Source organism: Notamacropus eugenii, chromosome 2, assembly GCF_028372415.1.
Source record: "Notamacropus eugenii isolate mMacEug1 chromosome 2, mMacEug1.pri_v2, whole genome shotgun sequence".
Taxonomy (NCBI): Eukaryota; Metazoa; Chordata; class Mammalia; order Diprotodontia; family Macropodidae; genus Notamacropus; species Notamacropus eugenii.
This window is the reverse complement of record NC_092873.1, coordinates 441,964,436-441,986,599: the sequence shown is the minus strand read 5'-3', so window position 1 is coordinate 441,986,599 and position 22,164 is coordinate 441,964,436. Positions and strand designations below refer to the sequence as shown.

Here is a 22,164-nt window from a genome sequence, read left to right as displayed (position 1 = left end):
AATCTTATTGACTGAAATAAAATCAATGGCAGAGTTTTGCTTCTATTTACATAGTCTGGATCCCAGACCATAGGAAGAACTTAGGAGTCATGGACCCGAGTTCAAATCTTTTCTCTTATGTGCACTTGAAATTTCTGTGCCTTAGTTTCTTCTTCTGTAAAATGAGTGGAGGTTTGGATTAGACAGGGTTGGACCAGATGACCTCTGATATCTATATCTGTGATCCTAAATATTTTCAAACAAAAACTTACATTTTTTCCCTGCTGGAGATAAATTTATTTGGGTCACAATTTCACATTTAGAGAAACCAAGTGATTAATGATTAAAAAATTACAATACTCATCACTACTCTTAATTTCCCAGCTTTGAACCAATGTTTGTTTGTAGCAGTATTAGAAAACACAAGAATATGCATGAATATTGCTAAATATTTACATTTCTAAGTGGTTTCCAGAATTTGTCATCTTTTTTCTATTTCTCTTCTCCACATTCCCCCCCACCCCCACCAATGATGCCTGTCTTATGGACCACGTGAATGAATATCATTATCAGTATCTTGAACATAGGAAGCACTCAGTAACATCTTGTTAAACTGATTATAATTTACCTTTTCCAGGGCTTCTCTATAACATTGTTTATAGATTCTATGCTAAGATACAACCTAACAAGATACATTTAAAACAATGTCTTTTCATATTTCAGTAATTAAATCCCTTTAGATAGGTGCCAAGACAGCAATGTCTTAAGAGAGAATTGTGCTCTATTCCAAAAAAATACAAAATAACAAGGTTATGATATATTTACTAAAATGTCTTGTGTTAAATACTTCACGACTTTTAAGTTACTAAATTACTTTAATTGGATAAACAAAATTAGGAATATCTCTTACATAACAAATATAAACCTTAATATTATGATTAGTATTTGGATTGAAATTCTTTACATTTTAATTGAGGCAGATAGTATAATGGATAGAAGACGAGGCTTGAAGTAAGGAAGATCTGGGTTCATATGCTGCCTCTAACACATACTACTCATATGACCAAGGAAAAGTCATTAAATCTCTGAGTAACTCTTGTATATAGCAGTGGTGGAGAGAGCTTCTCACAAAACAGGAATTCCCACATATCTATGAAAGCACAGGTCCAAACAACAACCAAAAAAAAAAACCCCAACTTTTTTTCAAAATAGTTCATTCTTTAATAGTGATGTTTAAAGGATGAATGAATAAATAAATACATGAAACACATCCATGAACTCATAGGCATGGCTATTAAGATTCGTGCCTTTTCATACTATGTAATCCTTGCCCATGCCTTTCCGTAAGTCCTCCATGTTTGATGTATTGGAGGCCTTTGTCTGAGTTTTCTATTATTTCATGAATATTAGTGTAGTCGCCAAGCTAGTATGTATGAGCCTTAAGAATGCAAAAAGACAGCTTGAAAATATTTTAGTAGTACTCATGTTTACATGAAGAAACTAAGAAAGACAGAGGTTAGGTGACTTCATCAGGATCATACAACTAGGAAGTACATGAGGTTAAATTCGAATTCAAAATCTTCCTGACTACAGTTTTAGTGAGCTATCTACTGCACAAATGTTGTCAAATCCTGTTAGAGTGAATTTTAAAGGAGTTTTCACATGCTCAAACAAATGTGCCAGAAGCTGTAAATGCCCAGTTGGATTGACATGTTCAGGGTAATTGAATTTGTTACAGAGGTTTGGCTTGTACATTCACCTCTTGTTTCTCTATGTAAATTGAGGGGGGAGGAGGGTCACTGACTTACATGTAGGAGGTGATTGATACTTGTCAAACTCATTTTATATCCCTAACCAATTTCGCATCCATTTCTGTTGTTATTCACAAGAATCCTTTCTAAGAAATAGTCATCCTTCTTTTACATATTAAAAAAATGGGGTGGGAAAAATGTAAAGTGATTTGTACAGTTATTCTGCTAGAAGAAAATTTAGGATGAAAATTCTGTTGACTAAAAATATGCAAAAGTTTATTTAAGAAACTTAACCTTTCTTCATCAGAACATCTTTAACTTGTCCAAATTAAATTTAACATAAAATATGTCCATTTATATTCATATTTATTTAGGTCTAAGCTAAACAGTGAACTGAGTAAAGTATGTGTAATGAGAGGAAGATTTTTTTTTTTAATTATTAGCAGTGTAGGAGGATTCAGAGAAATCTACATTCTAGTCATAACTAGGCCATTTAACCTTTCTGGGTCTCAGTTTCCTCATCTATATTACCGGAGGCATGAATTTGATAATTTCTAAGGTCCCTTCCAGTTCTACGATTTCTTCACAAACTAGATTATCATCCTTTCAAAAACAAGGAGTTAACTGTAACAAACTAGTGATTTCCTAAATTTCAAAAGAAAAAAACCCTATTTTGGTTTATACAAAAGAGAAATATTCTATTAGATATGTGACTTCCATGAAGCAGAAATGGCGATCTTAAGATAAATTCCTAACTAATGTGCCTCAAGCTTACCAGTACGTATATAATAGAGGTAAGACCTCTGACATTTGTCACTATCTGATGCAAAACATCCAAATGTGACATAATGAAATTATTTTTGAGCTTATCATTTTAAATTTTTCAAAAATGCCAAGTTCAATCCATTCCTCAGCTTTTTTAAAATTCGCATTTGAAATCAAGTTCTATTACTTCTCTGGTATTTTATTGTTCTTTTTATCCTATACAATTCTCAAATAATAATCATGAGTCCTTTTGGCTCAATCTTGTCTTTGTTTTTACTAAATGAACTTTGTGTTCTAATCTGTGAAGCTCTATGCAATTAATTGAGTAAAGAATCTACCTAGCTATGTGATATATAACTTTATACCATATATTTTGATCTTTTCTAACCAGAAGATATATATGCCCAGAATTCCTAGTGGTTAGGGCTATACCTACAATGACAGTTTTATTACTCATTTTAATCTGCAATATGTTATCACTCTAAGTAATTATTCTGTTACTGAGAACAGAATCTGACCAGTTTCACATACCTATGAACAATTACTTTTTAGTGTAAAACATGACAAAGTAGGTTGATTTTGAATGACTTCCATTGCTTACTCAAAGTTTCATTGTCCACACCAGATATTGGGAAATCCCCATGGCCCCATTACATTTCTGTGGCCCTGACATATACATGGAATTATTCATTATTTTCTATTTAGTTATGTATTGTAAATGGTTTAGACAATTGAAGGATATCCAACTTTTATGGATGACAAGGGCTGACCCCAAACATACAGTACAGAATTCATCATCATGACATTGCTTGTGATTAGAGGTAATCTGCTATGATGGAAAGGACAATGGATTTAGAAACAAGAAGAGACTTGAGGTGGAACCCTCTTTTTGACATTAATTAGTTGTATAACCATGAACAAGTGACTTAACCTCTCCTATCCTCAGTTTACCCATTTGTAAAACAAAGGGGGAAAATTCCCTCTAATACTCACCTTTTAGGGACATTGTAAGGATCAAATGTGATCAAGGAAGTACTGCTTTGTAAACGTTAAAGCATAGACTCTAAGTACGATGACTGGCATTAGATCTCCCCTTAATAAAATAAGAGATTTAGACTAGATGGTCTAGGTTCCTTATCCTCTATCATTCTCTCAGTTATACACTTAATCCAAACTATGAAAGCAGAAAAAGAAAGCAAAGAACCTTCTTGAAGAAGATATACACAAGGCGCATAAATCAAAAGAAATAAAAGAAGCAGACAAAAAGTGCTAAAGAATTTTAACTGTGAACATGACAAAAAGGGATAAAGATTCAGTAATGAAATAATACTTCTGATTTATGAAGGTCGTGCTATTTAGAGTTCAGAATTTAGTATTATTTTACATTTGTAATAGTTTACATGTCCTCTGACTCAGAAATCTGGAAGAGAGATCTCAGAGATCATTTAGTCCAAACCCCTTGGTTTTGGTGGTGGTTGGGGAAGGTTTGGTCTAAACCTGCGATTCCATTGGTATAGGGAACTCTGGGGAAATGAATTCCCTCTATTAATGCCTGTCAGCATCACCTCTGCAAGTTAGCCTTAGGGAATGGCCTGAGGCATAGAGAAATTGAGTGAGTTACCCAGGGTCACAGAGCCAATATGATATATCAAGGGTTAGCCTTAAACCAAGTCTTTTTGACTCCAGGGATGGCTCTCTATCCAGGATGTCATGCTAATTCTCATCCCTTGTTTTACAGACAAGAAATTAAGGCTTACAGAGGTTAGTTGTCCAAAATCACAGAGCCCATTTATACAAGTACCGGAAATAGTACTCAGGTTTCTTTACTCTAATTCCAAAGCACCATCCATGATGTCATGCTGCTCTAATCAAAAATGAACTACAAGTCTGAAGATAGATAGTGAATGGGTTAAGAGTCTAGAGTAAGAAGAAATCAATAAATGAAAGTCATGGCAGCAACATTACTTAGATGGCAAGCAATCTGGGATCTTTAAGGATAAAAAAATGTTGTTCCAAACATTTAGTGTAGACAACCTCAGTGCTCTACCAGGTACCAAGAAATGGATTAGAAAGAACACTGGATCTGCCTAATACCTTGGAAGTGAGGTCCAGAAAAATGGATAATGGCAAGAATTTCTTTCAGGTACACCGTAAATCCTGGCACCAAACAAAGATTTGCCCTCTGAGACAACCAAAACTCTGTAAGTGCCTTTTGACATCAATCAATAAAAAGAACTTTATATAGATAACTGCTGAGTTTAGAACTTTAACAGCAGCTAATGTGCCCCAGAAGGTACCTTTGCTGACCACTGAAGCTAGAAAGGATAGCAACCTCACAGTGCTTTTAGTTCACATTTGCCTGCGTGTATTGCTGTGGGGCCCTTAGTTGTATTTTTTTTAAAGAAAATTAAGTTAACATTGTGTTTACGCTTGCAAACCCCTGATTACTTTATCCTCCTTAAAAGGAAAAAAAAGATTCCAAACCATATTCTGGAGATGTTTTTTGAAACTGTTTAATGTCAAAAATTTTCTTTAAAAATATGAAATTAAAAGAGGTCTTAGTCAAAACAAAATAAAATTTCTTTCTTATGTATAGACTGCAGACACAGTAGAAAGGATAATGAGTCAGATTCCTCAGGTTTCACAATGGACTCTATACTTTTACTTAGAAAGAAGATGGAGGCACTCAGATTGTTTTCATATTTTTGTCTTCTGTTTAGTCTATGTTGGTCAAAAAGGTTTGCCTGGAGTAAAAGACTGGTAGTAAATACTAATTTTCCAATCTTGAATGAACACATAGTTCAGAAAAGTCAGTTGAAAATGTTTTCAGTGGATAATAATCTCAAGTATCTAACCACAGGTAATCCAGATGCCCATTTCTACCTCCAGGCAATCAGATCTGGATTTTGATTTAAAGCTGAGGGGAAGTATCCTCTGACATACAACAACCAGAATCATGGAATGGGATGGGGGAGGAGAGAGAAGGGGAGAAATTGAAGCAGGGAGAGGAAATATATTACATTGAAACTCACCTTCATGTAATTCTGAGTTCTTTTCTGAGAAATCTTAAATTATCCCATAACCGTTGTATTCCTTATGACATTTTATTTTACTAAAGCTTATATTGCTGGCTACTATGATGCCACAGTAGTTACAGCAAGATTAAAGAGGTCCAGATGGGGCCCTATCCTGCCCCAATAGCTTAGTGCAAGACAATGAGGAAATATTATTCAACATAGGGAACTGCTTCAACAACTTTTCTGGAATCCATATGTGCTAATAAGTATGGAAACCAGTCTCCCACTCAGTCCAAACTTCAGCACGTGAGTCAATGGCCTAACCTCAGCTATTACTTATATTGCTTTGTAGTTTCAACTGCAGTCCCTGTTTACAGTGGTTAGAGTAAGTCAAGTGCCGTGTTTTAACCTATTGTGCAACGTGGGGCATATGTGTATGTGCATGAATGTGTGTAGTCCTCGTAAGGAGTGACATTTCTGACCCACCTGAAAGCTACTGTTAATGATGCCATTTTCATCTTGTTCCCACAACAGGCTCTTGCATAGCTTGGGGGGTGGGGGAGGGAGGAGAGAAGTTAAGATATGAAATGCTGAACATGCCTCAGAAAAAATTCATCTGAATGGTTTTCATGAAGTTCATCCCAGTTTTATTTCTAAATTCCATAAAATAGAATTCTGCATGTGTTCCTTTTTTTCTGCAAATCCTGAAGAAAAGACTTTCATTCCAAAAATTTTCATATCTGATCAGCATGTAGTTAATTCTACTTGATAAATGAAAATCAAGCCAAAATTGACTAGACCAACTGAAATTTTTTATGTTCAAAATACTGACTTTGGCCATGTAAATGTTTTTCAGTAGTGCTCCCATTAATGTTTTAAGGAGAATTTAAGGAAAGTTAAATCGATGGGTTTTATACTTGGCATTTCAGAAAACAACTTATTTTGATAATTTCATTATTTTTTCTCATTTTAAAAAAGGATTAGGTGCAACTTACGTGTGTGTGTGTAATTAAAAGCGTAATGTCTTCAAAAGTTAGGAATATCTTGTGTCATTTCTTCTGTAACTCAAATATGTGTTCAATATTTGTGTAATTTAAGATAGTTGGGCTAAGTTTACATAAAAGCAAACATTCAGCGCAAGAGTGAAAAAAGTTCTATGTGAAAATGTGCAAATAACTGCATGTTTTATATCATGTAGACAAAACATTTGGAATGACTGAAGTTTTCACTTTTCATTTGGACATACGTAGTGTAATTAACACAGCCTTGATGAATATCTTTTCAGTTTTTCTTTCTATTCCTTTAGAGTCCATCTGGATAATCATTTGTTAAAATTAAAATTATTTCTGATAGAATATATGTAGCTACGTATCTTGTTCTTGTACATTTGCATACACGTATGCACATGCAGAGATGAATGCCATTCAATCAAACTTATACAAGGTTTTTCTAGATTTCAGAATGGGATTATAAGTACTTCAAATGTAATGGAGATGATACTGGCTGAGCAGTCTTAAAAATCTGAGTTCTAATCCAGACCCTCAGCCTAACTAACTGTGTGACCTTGGAGAAGTCATGGGTCCTCTCTGGGCCAAGATTTTTTTTCATCTGGAATTGATACAATGTGCTCTCTAAAGTCTCCTTAAATGAATTCTTTGACTATAGGTATATGTGTTTTAGTCTCCAAGCTGTACAGTGGGAGAAATCAGTTAACTTAAAAAGGAAAAAAAATCCACCCAGAGTTTGTGTTTCGTATGTTTGTAGCAACACACACTCTGGTTTCTGTTTACCCTTTCATTGCAAAGAAAATTAACTTATATTAAATGTATCACTCTTTAGTGTTGTACATGTACAAAATTACCAAAATTTACCCAAACTGGGAATGTGCTGCCAGTTTAAATTAAACTTTTGCATCTGGGTAGCTATTTCTCATAATTATTTTTTAAGCAGAGATATACAAGCTGTTTATTAATTATGAGAGGATATTTACAAGCTAATACACGTTCTTAAATTTTTCAAACTTGGGGAGCAGATCTATATAGTAGGTTTTTTCCGCATAGGAAATGTTATTTGAACAATGTGTGAAAACTGTACAATATTTCCAGTAATGGTAAAGTATTTGCAAAAATGTTGCACCTGGAACAGGGAGGAGTGGAGAGGGCAAAGGTCAAAACTAAGCATTAAGGCATTGACTAAACAGACTTTAGACTCAGTTGAAAAGTCCAGACATCCCCTGCAGTGTCATCTTACAACTCTGGTTTTCTTCTTTTCAAAATGTAGTAATCTATAAATACAACCAAATCACCAACAGCTTAGCCTTCCTTAAAAAAAAAAAAAAAAAGCAAAAAACATCCCTTTCATTCGTTCCACTTAACATTGAAATTTGAAAAAAAAATTAACCCCTCTATATCTCTTGCCCAACAGAAAGGGTAGGTTTTTTCCTTGTCACTGTCATCACTCACATTTTAAGCTCCTCCCTTTCTATAGTCTGCATTTTTGCTGACTATGACCAATTTATTTCAATGAAACCTCAATGTGCTATCAATAATGTACTGGGAGATTGCTGGATTGAAAAACATCAATGTTTATAAATTTACTGCACTGATTCATACAATTACAAGTAAATGTGTGTTGTATATACATATCCATCCATACATGTATATATACATATATCCACACATGTATACAGATACATATATAAAACATGTATATATGTGTGGATGTATGTATGTATGTATGCTTATACATACATACATCCACACATATATTTTAATTGCAGCCTTTCTTAAAGACAGTTTTAAAGCGAGAGGTTCTAAGCATTTTATGGCTTAAGCCTAATGTATAAGAACATATTTCCAAACTCAACTCTCTTGGGCAGATTATTAGAATTTCAGATGATCCAATACAAAACTTGCTTTCAAATTCTTATTGACATTGTCACCTACTGGTTTACTTAAATTCTTTGTTGACATAAGCAAGATTTTGTTTACTTTAGTCAGACAGGCAGGAGCAGTAACAGAAGGCCTTTTAAGTCAAACCAGTTACCTCCCTTCAGGAAAGTTGTGAACTATCTCTTAAGTCTAGAAAAGAGATACTGATTAGGTACCTTTGTGTGGAAATAAAACAGAGAAGAAAGTGGTAAGGGACCAGCTGAGGAAACTGACCAGTCATTTCATTACAATATGACTTTTGTTCTCTAGTTTGAAGGATTGTGAATTTCAAGACATCAAAGATAGCTGTAGCATTTATCAACCTTCTTTAGCTCCCAGGCAGCTACATTTCCTCAAAATAATTGTGAAATTTTGAGGCTGAACCATAGGGGCCATTAAGGGCAGGTTAAAATCCTAAGTGCAGAAAGTTAGAATTGAGATAATGGTGGGAAACCTTTTATGTGTAGGACCATCAGGAACTGTGTAATGGACAATGAGCAAGGCATCTGGAAGTGGATAAAAATGAATATCTCAGGAGAGGTAAACAAGCCTTACTCCCTGGAGTCTTTGCTCCAAAATGTTCAGTCTAGTTCACCAATATAGAGAAGGAGAAGGTATTGTGCAATTATAATGACTGAATGAATGGCTAGAGCTTTCTCTGGGACCAGGGTGAAAGGAAAAGCACTGTTCAAATTTTGCTTGCCTTTGTCACTTACACCAGTATGAAATTGGGCAAGATATTTAACTAAGTTGGATTCTAATTTCTTTATCCATAAAACGAGGACTTTGAATTAGATGGTCTCTGAGGTCTTTCTAGTTCTAAATGTATTATCCTATACATAACATATATGTACATATGATATATATATTTATAAATAGATATATGCGTATCATAAGCTATGAATTCCAACAACCATAGTCAAATGAAAATGCAAAAATATCTTCCAGATGCAAATAAAAATTAACTTTCAGGTGTCATTTTCCACTGGGATTATTATGATCCTGCTTGATTACAGGTGATCCAGGGTTAGTAATATTTGTTATATAACAATACAGGAAGAAAGGAAAAGAACATAACTTTACTATAAAATTCTTCTTCTAACACACGTAAAATTATCACACAAAACACAATGTAAATATTTTATCCAATGCTATTAGACATTGGATGAACTTATATAATCTGGTCCATGGATAGCAAAAATGAGAGAGAGAAAGGCTCCATCAGTATTAGAGATTGTACATTCTACTTACTTCCTTTTTACACCCTTTGATTGATTTCTGGCCTAAAGACTCATATTATATTTTGTTCATTCTGGGAGGGAGAGTAAAAACAAAACAAAACAAAACAAAACTCACAATCAGTTGAGATTTATTTTCCAGATGGATTTTGCTCTTAATCATGATCTGACAATAGAAGTATGCCTATGGTACCTTATGCTTCATGGTAATACAAATAAGTGAAAAGCTTAATAGAGGCCGGGGCTTATTATGTTTTGTGTAGCACGACATCATATGTGCACCAAGAAAGCAATCAAAATGGTTGAGTCTTCTGTTTCATAAATACTTTGATGCTAGAAGATGGTACCTTAAAAGAAAATTCATCTGTATTTGGAATCGTATAAGTAGCTTTAAGATCTTGGGATCTTAAGATTTAGAGGCGGGAAAAAAAAAAAAAAACTTAGAAAGCAATTCCAGACCAATGCCCTTCTTTTTGCAAATGCAAGGGAGACTGAGATCCAGAGTCAGTAAATGGCCTGCCCAACGTCTCATTAAGAGTAAATGACATAGCAAACATTAAATCCAAATTTTTTGATTCCACATGTAGGGTTCATTCCATAATTCCCTGAGACTACTTTTCTATCTTCTATTAAAATTCATTTTTTTTATATGATGAACTTTTCATTGTGACTTTCATCATTATTGCAAGAGCAAGCAAAATGAAAATTTAACACATTCCTCTACATAAGCAATAAGGCCATGGAATTTTTTAACAAGAAGTTGTTTATTCTTAAGGTAGTTAGAGAATAAAGCCCCCCCCCCCAATTTGAGAGAGCAATATTGAATATCTGCATTAAGATTTGTTCAATAGCAGCTATCAATTTAAAAATATAATTCATTTTCTCCTTCAATCCCCTCTTCACCTCAAATTGTGATTTTATATATGCAGGAAAATAATATATGGAAATATTAAAAACGTATGTCAGTCATCCTTTTTTTTCAAACATGATGCGTATATATTAATAAAGTATTTTGAAGTTGAGATATAAATGCTAAGTTCTGAGACCACTTCTTGCCCCATTGTTCCCAAAACTAGTCTCGTGTTAGCATTCCCCTCCACCCCAGGCTTTTTCCTAATTCAACATACATCTTAGGTTTGATTTTGGCCCACCTCCAACTAATGTCTTTACCTGATGAGCAGCCTAAATTTCCATTGAAGTTCATTTATAATTTTAAAAAAGTTATATCATAGTTTCTTTTTAGCAACAATCAAGATCAGGGCAGCTATTTGAGTAAATTATTATCCAGAAGTATAAAGCAAACAACTACTTTTTACGTATGTATCCAATTCACGTTTTTACATATCTAATTCACGTGAGTAACAGACATGTCAGCAACTCTAATCTTGAGTTTTTTTAATCTTTTCTGTGTACTGCATAGATATTCTGGCTAGGAATACTTCAACTACATAAGTGAACTCCTCTGTTAAGCCTCATTAAGTGAGAGCATCATTCTTGCATACCATGCTATTACTTGCTAAAGCTAATTCCAAATGCCTGGGTAATAACATTATGAAGAAGTTATGGCCCAAACTTCTCCCTGAATGAAATAAGCTTCTGGCGTAAACATTTTGGTTAGGCAGATTTTTCTCCCTGTAAGCTATATAAAAAAATTCCAAATGATCCCTTCCTATAACTTCCTGTAGTCATTTCAGGTGACAACTTCAGGAAATTCATCACATTTTAATATATTCATAGCCTACCTCAAGCAGTATGCCAAATTTTCTTCTTCTTTTTTATTTCAGAGAATTAACTCAGAACCTGTTTGCCCAGATGGCTGAGAGAGAGAGGGACTGTGTATACATGTATGAGAACCATCTCCTGATTACTGGTGTTGAAAGGGCAGAAGCAGTGACTCAAGTGATTTACACTGGGAATTAGCTAGTTTTGTAGTCATAGCAAAACTAATATAAATTAAATATTCTTAATTATTTTGGCTCTGGCTAGTAAGGGCAAAACACAAAGGCAAGATTGATGCAGGCAATCTCACAATGGCCCTACTGATTTCTCTACTGGCCCTTCCTCTGCACATGGTCAATTAGAATTGAAAATCCTGTGCTGATTTCATTCGCTGGAATTTTTAAGCAGGTCAGGAAGAAAGATGTTATTGAAAGGAAAAGTCTCATCTAAATAAGAAAGGAGCACGTGGCCATCTGGTCTAGCTATACCATGCAGAAATTCATTTACATTCACTTGTAGTCTTGATGTTTGGAAAGATGATACTGAAAAATGAACCCCAAATCTGTTTGTAGTAAATAACCCAAATGTGTGTGCTTAAAGAAAAATCTAGAAAAATGCATGGCACAGTCCATTTGCTATCTGTGATGCATGAGCCCATCTGACCCCAGTGCTTCCCTGAGCTTCACTGAGGTTCTGGCCTCAAAGTTTTCAATCATTCTTAGAGCACTTTGCTCGATGGACGTATCAACAGACCAACAGATCTACTGAAAGTTGTGCAAAGAATCTTGAACTGTTTCTACTTTGTGAAAATCTGCATTTATATTTAGAGGAAAATGGTAGGGGAAAAAAAGTTTCTTCACTCTCTTGATGTATTCTAAACACAATGCAACTTTGTTTATAGTTCAAAGGAGTAGACTGAGGAAAAAAACATATCAAACTCTTTACTTTAGGAAGAATCTAGAAATGTAAAGTTACTTTGTAGGAACCACATGGTAAGAGTTTTGGGGATGAGGGGGAGAGAAGAAAACTTGGATTTGGGGATATTTCAGTTTTTTTAATAAGTGCAATAATTAGAGCCAGTAGTCTCTCGATATGATTAAAAATATTTTTAGATGAGGCATAATGCACAGTAAATACACAATGATGAAAATATTTCTTTAGCTCCCTATTTATGTATGCTTCTCTACATATATGGAAACTCAAACTATAAAACCCATCTTAAAGTCTGGTTATTCTACCACATACCAAATAAAATAAACTTCTTAGTTTATTTTAAGAAACCATCACCTGTGTAGTTTATGTGTATTTTTACAGGATAGCAGTTTTTCTTTAAGCAAGGTGCAGAAAATAACAGATAAGGAAAAACTCATTCTAAAGAAACATGAATTTTTATATATCCCCAATGTGAAACATGCATTGGTGCATTTATCCATTCAGTGATTTGTAATCTGCCATTTCATATGAAACATTAGCATTGGATAAGAGCAAACTGTACTCTCATAAATTGTCCTTTCTCAGTAATGCACTGAAAAACTATTTGTTCTTGAACTGGAGTTACGTAGTCTGAGTATTTCAATCAAGGCCATTATCTTCATTTCTTTGGAAGATGCCTTTTAGTAAACCATACCCCTACTGGGTGGTTCTGTGAGCTGTTGTCACAAAGTAGCTGAAAGTTCAATCCTACTGTTTTTCCATATTTCTTTCTTTAATAATCTGAATGAGTTCTGCAGCTCTTACAGGCAGAACTTTGAGGCTTTCTTAGAAAAACTGCTCATGGAGAGATTACAAATTGAGGCCTAAGTGCTTGTCCAAAAAGTTACATATTAGTTCAGAGTCTTCTCACATAGAATGTCACCTAACTTGTGTGACCTGTTCTGTGCCTAAGTTCAAAATGTCTCCGCTGATAAAGTTATGTTTTAGGGAAGAAGCTTTTTCAATAGAAGCAATACTAAAGGGGCAAATTGTGCATGTTTTAATTTTTAAAGATCACATCAACTTGGTAAAGTTGATCTCTTTAATATATAAAACACTCTTTACAAATACTTTGAAAGTCCTATTAAAAATATATGCCTTTCTGCAATAGATATACAACATAAAATGCTGAGATTACATCCTAACATTTAAAAACCAAATCAAATATGTACATTTATAATATTTAGTAATTATTTTCTGATACTTATACATAGCATTTCTATAAGCATGTATACATGTGCATTATAATATATTAATAAAAAATGCTCTTTTAAAAATACGTATTATCAAAAGATACAAGAATGCAAACAGCATCTGTAAGTTTTAAGATCCTTAAAAATGCTAGAAGATAAATACAAGAAATTTACCAGCCCACGAAGAATTTAATCCACCCACTATCCAATCAGGATATGTGCAGATAGTAAAACATGAAATCGTCATTCTTTACAACTCATTTCACATAACATTTTTTCTCCCTCTATGGAAATGGCCCTTAGCAAGGTACATTTTAAAGCATTTCCCAATTTTACATACCAAGAAAAAAGCGAAATCAAATCAATAAATCTCACTGTGTTTGATATCTTTTATTTCAGAAAACCTGAAAATTATTTTTCAAACCTTTTCTTCCTATTTATTTCATTGCAATTCAGTCACCTCTGGAGTGGAAATGAACACTCACCCATTATATTAACAAAGCACTCTAGAACCAGGGAAGCTGCCTGACTATCTTATTGTGATAAACATGACCATAATGCCATATGGACATATCTTCAAGAGATGGCCAAGATTCTAATACGCTTTGCCTCTGTGTGTAGTTTAACCCCACAAATACCTGAACTTCTTATGGGCACACACCCAACAGACGGACATTGGTGCTTGGAAATGCTTCCTACGAAGGCAAAATTTGGGGGAGTGATGACATCACCTGAAAATCTGGACATTTATCTGATGTAACGACATGAATATTTGGGGGGAGGGAAGGAGGAGAAGAGGGTGAGGGATGGTAGAGAAATAGAGTGTGGGAAGATTGAGGAAAGAGGGGGGAAATAGAAGTTGGGAGGAGAGAGAGAGAGAGAGAGAAAGAGAGAGAGAGAGCTTCATGCCTTCATGAACGGCATCATCAGCTATGCTGTAATCTCCTACAAGATTTGGAAGTCTCCCCATTAACCTCGGACTTTTTGCAGGTTTCTTACTGCAGAGTTCATTTCAAGCACCCTTACTGTGCTTTTATAGGCAAATGATTCCTTGTGGAGAAATGTATTAATACTAAATAATCCAGATGTGGAATGGCATTAGGGAATTGGCTTCTGAACCAAATGAGTCAGGTAGGGGTATATGATATGCTACATGAGTTGTTGGGTCCCTGGAGACCTGGGGTACGATGGAAAAGGCATATAGTGGGAAGCGTGATGAAAGGGTTAAAATCGAGGCTGCCCAGGGTAAGAGAAAGGGGATATTGTTGTCTTTAATCTTTCCGCAGTGTGTGTAAGACTCCCATCCCTGATCTGCACATAGCAGTGGAATAGGCTTGGCATGCATTGCTGCGTGCAGGCTTCTTGATTGTAGAGAGGGGAGGAAAAAAAAAACCTGGCTGGACTCCAGACAGGCTAGAGCTCTGTTGATCATTATGTCTAGCCTTCAGGTGTCTCAGCTCACAGTGGGCGGTGGTGGGGGGAGGTGTAGATAACATGAGGGCAGACAAAGAAAATTAAATGGTGTATTTTTAAAAGATTATGTGAAAATTCACGTCAAAGTCCTCCTTTAAAATTAATCCTAAAGTCTCAGCGCCTCCCTCCTCTCCCAATTAGAACACACAAGCCTCTACTGGAGCAGATTTATTTAAGCCATAATGAGGAATGTCTGGAGCCCTTCAATAATTTCCTTTATTAGTTAATATGCGTTTTAAAAAATCACCAAAATAACATTTCCCTTACAAACTCTTCATTTCTTCCCATGCTTTGTTACTGAGCAAGCCCTGATGCATCCATGAAAAACAGATTTGATTTCACCTCCCCCCCCCACCTCCCTCCACTACCACCCCCAGGAGACTTTTAGCATGCAACTTTTAAAAGATTTCGATGATTCTGGAAGTAAAAGCAGAATGCCCTGATAGGTTACATTATCTCAGTGTAGAATGGTAGAAGCGATAAGTGAACAGCATCTTTTACCCATTTGGTTAGATTTTCTTTTCTAAGGTTAAAACCAAGTGCTTTTTTTTTTTTTTTGTTTCTATTTGAAGTCCATAAATCTTACATGGAAAGCAACTTAGATGCTAATCATATCTTTTTTTGCTAGCCAGTAAAGATGAAAGAGAAACCCAAAATTATTTTTCCGTCTGGCAATCTGCTATGAAGACGCTCCCCCTCCTCACTCCACCCTATTAAGAATTTCAGGGGGGAAAATTTCTTTATACATGGAAGGCTGGAATCTGAGACATTAAAGCTGTCTCTCCAGTCTGCCATTACATTGACCAATTTCAGACTCTTGTAGAACTGTTTGGGTTTTATTTCTTATTTTAAAAATAAGCTCTGAAACCCTTCCACAACTATAGATACTATAAAAATGGAGAGAGCGGTTAAAAAAATAAATAGAAAACCAGCCCTGGCTTGGATCCATTGTTCAAAATTTAAGAGCTATTTGCCCCCAAGTGCCTTAGCTGTCTTTCATTGCTAATTATAATAACTGTCAGATGTCTGGAAAGTCTACAGTGCCCTTGTCAGAGGAGTCAGCAAAGTTTGTCTTTTATTTTTCTTGGGGACAGATCAAACCTGATTAGACACAGAGAGCAAATAGAGAAGAACAAAATACATATGTGTCTGCCTTCAGTTTTCCTTATGAACAAAGCGGCACATAGCTATGTTCTGCCGTACAGCCCTCATGTAGCTACCCTAAGGGATGACTGACTTTTAGTTTTTGTTCTTTTATCTTTATTAGACCAAAACAGACAACATCTGGCCAGAAATGATTTTTCTAGTAATTTGCATCCTCATTAATATCCACAATCACAGGTAGAGGTTTTTTAAAAGTCTCATACACTTTCTGCATATGGCATATAAACTATTTAAATAAGGGCACTTTATAAAAGAAAAATCATACTTACAATTTCAATCCGTTAGCTGTGTGAGTTTCTTGCTACTGGGTGGCAGAATTAGTCTGGTCGTTTTCTGATGCAGGTGCAGAATTCCAGTTTTTTTCTGCCGAAGGAAGGCAGAAAAGTGCTTCATAAAGTCACTCCCAAGTCAGCCACTTGTGCTCAGACATCCCATTGCTTCTGTGAAAGCTGTACTATCTGCAGTTCTGAATTGAACTAAATTACAGCCCATGTGAAAGACAGGGGAAGGGAGTCATGTGGGACACACACAGCTACCCTATTGGCCACAAAGACATAACTTAGGCATTCTGCCTTTTTCACCATTGGTTAATAGTTAAAACTGAAAGCATCTAGGTCCACCTAGTGAGCTTATTTTCCTTTATGTGTGGAAGAATGACTGTAGGATTTTACAGTGACAGAATTAGTTAAGAAAGAGACTGAAGTCATCTTTCACAGAGACTGGTGGGTGGGGATTGGAAGGCTGGGTTGTTTTTTTTTTCCCCCAAGTATCCCCCTCCCTTCAACACACACACACACACACACACACACACACACACACACACACACACACACACACACACACCCCTTCTCTTTTGCAGTCTTGCCTGTTCTTTGCCTATCAGGAAAGCTTCCTTTTGCAGTTAACTTTGGCAGCAGCAGAACGTGAGGAAATCAGGATTCTATTGCCTTCAGACAATTCAGTCCTAATGTAAGGTTCTGAATATTCTCCAAGAAAGTAATTTCAAATCGATCATATTTTGATGACTTGCTCTGGTTCTACTGAAGTTCTAGGCTGCCTGACCAGTGTTCATTAGCTTCACTACCCTAAACTCTACTTCCTTTGTGAATAGTTAGTGTTCTAGAAAGCAGGAACTTTAAGCATCTCTATACCATTCTTAGATATGCACAATGTAATAACGGCAGTGGAATAATTTTAACCAGCCAGGAATAGGGAAAACCATTACTTTTTTTTTTAGTTATGGAATAATCTTCTTCATTTGCCTGACTGGATAACATAGAATGAAACAAAATGATCTCGTGGATGACATAAAAGACTTCTCCTTACCCTTTTCTTCCAATTCCCTATCTTCAATGTTTTATGATATCTAAGAGTATGGTAAATAAATTGCTTTACAATCTCCATACAAGACTATAAATTGTATAACATCCAATAAGCTTCAAGGTGTGTGTGTGTGTTGTTTGTTGTTGTTGTTGCTGGAGATTTTGGCTTTTGTTTTTGTTTTTACAAATCATGACACAGCTGTCATACTGGTCTTCCATACAAACTTATTTTCAGAGTTATACATAAACTAAATGCACATGTCTGTGTCTTCAAGAATGGTTCATTATACCAGCAATACTCTCCCATAGAACCAGGTCAAGATTTTCTCAGTGGCTTGCTGGATTTTCATATTGCTGAATAACTATAATAATGTGATTTAGAATAAGGTACATTGCACTGATTGTGAATAAGGGATTATAGAAACTGCTTCTGGGACTGAGATTATGCTAGCAAGCCGCCTGACTGAATCTCTCTGAGATTATTTGCATTTCTCCAGAAAATAAAGAGAATACCCATGGCTATGGACTACAGTGGCAGCTACCATGTCACAAGATAGTGTATGTTGTCTGGGAAATTTGGGGCATGCTTGTTGCCATGTTGTCTTTTCCTAGCAGATGCAGAGGTAGCATTATTTCTGTGACATGCAGAAATGGGTGTGGTTAATGCTTAAATTAAGTCTAGGCTGGCCATAAGGGAAAAAATAGCAAGTTTACCTTCAGAGTCTTTTTTCATCTCTTCTTTCTTTATCATATCCCCACGTCATGGGGATATTAGTCACTTACTTTCCTCATGCTAACAACTAAGTCCCTGGAGCTCCTCTAGGCAGCTTCTCTAGATATCTAATCTGTCCTTCTCAGGAGACACTCACACACTAAAATTATTGCTTCCTCTTTACTCCACCCCACCCTCCCAGTTCCTCAACTATATTGTAGGGGATCACGAGGACTGGGGGTTATACATCACTGTATCCTTTTGAAGGGCAAGGACAGCACTTTGCATATGATAAGCACTCAATAAATGCTTGTTGAATGAATGAATGGATTCCATTAGTGATCAGCTCATAGTGTGGAAAGCAATCTGGTAAACTAACTGACAATAATATCAGGTCCCAGCCCTGCTGGTGATGAGAAGCAATTAATAGGTTTAAAGGGTAACAATCCTTCTTTGGGGTGAGGGGGAAGGTATGGTCCAAGCCATAGTTCAAAAGGTTCTGCAGCGTGTGAAGACTCTCATCCCACAGAATCTCAAGGCAAGATCTAGCCAAAGAGTTCAATGAGACAAAAAGATTAACGATAACAGGCAGGAGTTGTAAAACAGAGTCTGAGCAGCAATACAAAATCAGCAAAAATCTACGAAGGCAGGTCATGACAAGAACAGTGGATGTTTGCTTCCCACCGGACATGTCCCCTCCCCACCCAGCAGAAGTATCCTTTGGTGGGCAGTTTGCTATCAGCTTCCAACCCCAAACTGCATCCCTGATCTGGTGTGTTGGGTCCACTATGGATCAGAACAAAAAAAAATCTCTGACAAAAATAGCTCTCAGGAATATTTGATCTTTAAAGAAAGAAAGCACTTTCAGGAGGCAACAATTTAAACCAAAACAATGAATCTCATGGTAGAATTTCAGACACCATAGCAGATAAATAAGGGAGATGTTTGGGGACAGGAGAACTTCCCTATAGTCTTTCATAAATCATGTAAACAAACGTCCAAGTGCTCTGCCTATACAGTTTATGACAGTCTAAGGACCTAAAATAGTTTTATATTTCTCCATATCATACTTCTGAGAAGGGGTGGGATCTGGTAGTGTAATGGAAAGAGTAGTGGACTATGAGTCAAGAAGATATAGATTCAAATTCCATCTGTGATGCTTTTTAGTGGTATGACTTTGGATAAATCACTTCATTTCAAAGCTGCAATTTCCTCATTTATAGAAAGGGAATCACTCTTCAGTTTAGACTCTGCTTTGGATAGCCTATATACTTTAGTAACCACAGGACTTTGATAGATTTATAGTTTCATGGTTTATGCCTCATTTCATATTTATTACATCAGAAGGTGAGTAAATAAAGTCTTTTTTTTACATCTTGAACAAATCTTGAATGGTTTTGACATATGGAAAGAACACCTTTGCATATGGAAAGAACCTTTAAGGTAACATTCTGGTCTATGAAATCATACTTTTTTTTTTTTGTTTAAAAAGAAGCATGGTGAATCTTGCTTTCACTATACCTTTCAGTTAATTAAGTGATTATAAAGATTTGGTCCACTGTAACATATCATTTGTGAAAGCCTGCCTGTTGTCTTCTAATATCTCAATTAAGGATACTTTTAATGTGTGTGTAGAAATCATCCTATATACATTTGCCAAATTGGTATTTCTAAAGCACAAAGCTAACCATGTTACTCTCCTGCTCAAGATTCCAGTGGTTCTCTGTTGCATTCAGGATAAAGTCAAGTCAACAAGTATTTGTAAAGCACCTATTATAATACATAGTAGTTTGTATGTTGTCTTTCCCACTAGATTGTGAGCTCCTTCTTTGCCTCTCAAGAACTTAACACAGTGATTGACATACACTAGGTGCTTAATAATTGTGTAATGAATGGTATAATGCTCAGATAACATATGAGATCTTTCTGGCATGGTAGGACTTTGAGGTCCCTTCAAATGCGCTTTGAGAACCCAGAATTTTCTGTTACACAAGAAGGCATCAGAGGAGGACTTTGTGCCAGTTCTCACAAATAGTAGTCCTTTAATAAGTGCTCAGAATGAATCCAATTGGTTTGTATCTCTGTGATCAATGATCCTAAGTTGCTGCTCTAGAAATCCATTCCTTTAAAGCCAATATTCACCTTGGAATCCTCTATGACTAAATATCATCAGGAGCTATCATCTCAGAAGAATCAACATTGTTAGGCAATGGAAATATGTTGGGTATAAGGTAGATGAATCACCTTATCAGTGATAATTTTTACATGAGAAAATGACAAAATCATCAAGCACATGCATGATGAAAAAAGGAGTGGCAATGTAATATTAAAAGACAAGAAATAGCCCAAATTCTACCATGATACCCTCCAGATTGCAAAAGAATGAGAAGAAAACCTCCAAATAAATTCTCTGTGGAGAATTTTGAAGCACCAGGACAAATATAAAGGATGGGAATTCATGAAGATATTGCAATCTGCCCTGATGAACTAAGTATAAACAGTAATGACATCTAAATATAAGTGCTTTAGTAGTTAGACCTAGACAAGTCTTCTTGATATTTAAATTCACTCTTGAAATCTCAAATAAGTGGAAAATTCCTTTTGGGTACCTCTATGTGTGTGCAAAAAGGTGTGGCAGGAGATGTATCTGTGGGTCCTGAAGTAAATTGGGCCTATGGTTAAATGCTGACTTGACAGTAACATCATAGAGTTACAGAAATTAGCTTCTGGCAGCAGATATGTCCATTCTGATGATAACTTTGTTGTAGAAAATCAGGAAGAGATCTGGCAGTAGTGATGCCTATCGATATCATTATTATACCTAGTACTTAAAGCTAAGGATTAGTTAGGGAGAACTGTTGATCAATTATCTTAATATAAAATGCATGGTATTAAATTACATGATTCACAGATCCTCATCAGTTCAAACACTAATGTAATATTTTATTACCAACTTGTAATTCTGAATATCCTACAATTCCACTATTTAAGATTTATTATTTGTTGGCTAACTCTTCAAGATATTGTTTTCAATTATTTGACTTGAATACACATTTTATGGGAGAAAATAAACATTTGAATTAATATATCTTGGTTCTGAGACAAAGGGTAAATATGGTTTTTATTTTTAAGTAAATAAATATGGGGTTTAGACTTTTATCTTTTAAAAAATATAGGCTGTAGTTGTAGTTTCATTTCACATGAATTATGTAATCATGAGAAATTAATGGTTCCTAGCAGAAAGGTCAAAATAATTACTTTCATTGGTCAAAAACTAGTACGAAAAAAGGAGACAGAAATGTAAAGCACATGATTGGATTGGTTTTAAGGTTTTTAGATATTAGGGAATCATAAGTAGGTTGTTTGGGTTAAATTCAATTTGGCAGAGAATTTGGCTGGAATGTGAGGTAGTTTTGTCTTTCAGTTCCTAATATGTTCAAAGTATTTTTTTTGGTAGTCACCATACAGATAGGTTTTTGTAATGTAAAGACCTGGATGAAATTGGTATAAGTTTAAATTCCACATTCATGAACATCTCTTTTTAAGTCTCCCTCTCCCTCATTCTCTCCCTCTTTCTTCTCCTGTCCGCCTTTCCCACTATGTCTATGTCTCTGTCTCTGTCTCTTTTTCTCTCTTTCTCCCCTCCCCCAGACCCAGAACTAAGCACACCCTTTCCATGAGATTATCATGATACAGTGGAAAAGTACTGAATTGGAAGTTACAAGACATGCATCAAATGTAAAGCCCTGCTCCCTTCTATTTTTACAATCTATTCAAATCATGTCACCTCAGGTTCCTCATCTGTAGACTGAAGGACTAGATGATTCCCACATGCTTCCAACAGAAAATTCCTATAAGGTGATGAAATCTTGGGGGAGAATCTCATTTCATGGCTCATAATGGATTTGCCTTGACTTGACTTTCTGTAC

The 22,164-nt window shown here is 35.5% G+C and overlaps 1 long non-coding RNA gene across 2 annotated transcripts in view; it reads right to left on the bottom strand.

The window, feature by feature from the left end:
- LOC140529542 (uncharacterized) overlaps nucleotides 1–16,812 on the bottom strand; it is a 98,656-nt gene extending 81,844 nt beyond the window's left edge. Inside the window, exon 1 of one of the 2 annotated variants that reach the window (XR_011975589.1) lies at nucleotides 16,471–16,812. This is a non-coding gene — a long non-coding RNA (uncharacterized lncRNA). The remainder of the gene's footprint in view (nucleotides 1–16,470) is intronic. The other variant, XR_011975588.1, reaches the window with a different exon arrangement.
- Nucleotides 16,813–22,164: the final 5,352 nt, after the last annotated feature.